A 1,493-nucleotide genomic window follows, 5' to 3' on the forward strand; every position below is an offset into this window, starting at 1 on the left:
CTTTTGCAGCAGATTTACACAGTGCAATAGGACATCTGACTTCATGACTGCTGTTTCCATGTGTGTTGATTGTGGATCAAGTAAAATGAAATCTTTGACAATTTCAATCATGTCTCCATTTATCATAATGATAATAATTGTTCCAGTTGTGAAGATGATTATTTTCTTCATGATGAGGTGTACTCCATACTGAAGACTGCAGCTTTTGATCTTCATCAGTAAGTGCTTCAAGTCTTCACTTCAGCAAGCAGATTTGTGTCATCTGCGAATCGCAGATTGTGGCTAATGACTCTTCTGTCAGTTCTGATGCCATATAATTCTTCACTAGTCCAACTTCTCAGATTATTTGCTTAGCATACAGATTGAATAAGTGTGGTGAAAGGATACAACCCTGACACACTCCCTTTCTCATTTTAAACTATGCAATATCCTCTTGTTCTGTTTGAACAACAGCTTCCTGGTCTTATTTATAGGTCCCTCATGAGTATAATTAAATGTTCTAGCATTCTTATTCTTCACGATGTTATCCATAATTTGTTATGATCTACACAGTTAAAGAGCCTTTGTGCAGTCAGTAAAACACAGGTAAACATTTTTTTTGATATTGTCTCAGCTAATCTCATCTGACATCAGCAATGATATCTCTCGTTCCACATCCTCTTCAGAATCCAGGTTGCATTTCTGGAAGTTCCTTGTCAATATACTGCTGCAACAGTTTTTGAATTTGTTTGATAATTTCTACATTCTATTGGATCATCTTTCTTTAGATGGGCACAAATGTAGATCTCTTACATTGAATTGGCCAGGTAGCTCCATTAGCAAATGGAGGTCAGAAAAGCGTTCCTCCATCCACATCATTAAAGTTGACCCTTCTTTGAGGAGGCAATTCTTCCCCAGTCATATTTTGAGTGCCTTCCAAGCACAGGAGCTCATCTTTTGGCACTGCTTCAGACAATACTTCAGGGCTATTCCTAAAGCTTTCCAGTAACATATCAGGCAGTTTTTCACTGCTATTCATAATGTTTTCACTGGCCTATTTCTTCAGATGTTAATGGGGCCTTATCCTCCTTCCCAGTCTGTCTTAGTCTGGAAATCCCACTGAAACCTGTCCATTATGAGTGACCCTGACATTATTGAAACACCGTAGCATAGCCTCCAGCCTCACAGGAACAGGCAAGCTACCACAGGACCAGAAACTGACAGATGAGTGTGGGAGGTCTGCATTCCAAAATCTCACTGCTGTTGAGTTGGATCCCACTCACAGCAACCCCTCCTTGATGTCCCGAGGCCATATCACTATGAAGTTGATTGCCCAATCTTCCTTCTGAGGAGGGGCTGGTGAGTTTGAACCACCAGCCTTTTGGTTAGCAGTCAAATGCTAGCACTACACCACCAGAGGTCTGAATACAATCACTCATATATCTATAATCTGCTCCTATGTTGTGCAAGTTTTTTGTGATCTATTGCTTACCTAGGAGCTCTGGTAGCATAGT

This window comes from Orycteropus afer, unplaced genomic scaffold (genome assembly GCF_000298275.1).
Source record: "Orycteropus afer afer isolate SDZICR_OR568_19922 unplaced genomic scaffold, OryAfe1.0 scaffold00666, whole genome shotgun sequence".
NCBI lineage: Eukaryota > Metazoa > Chordata > Mammalia > Tubulidentata > Orycteropodidae > Orycteropus > Orycteropus afer.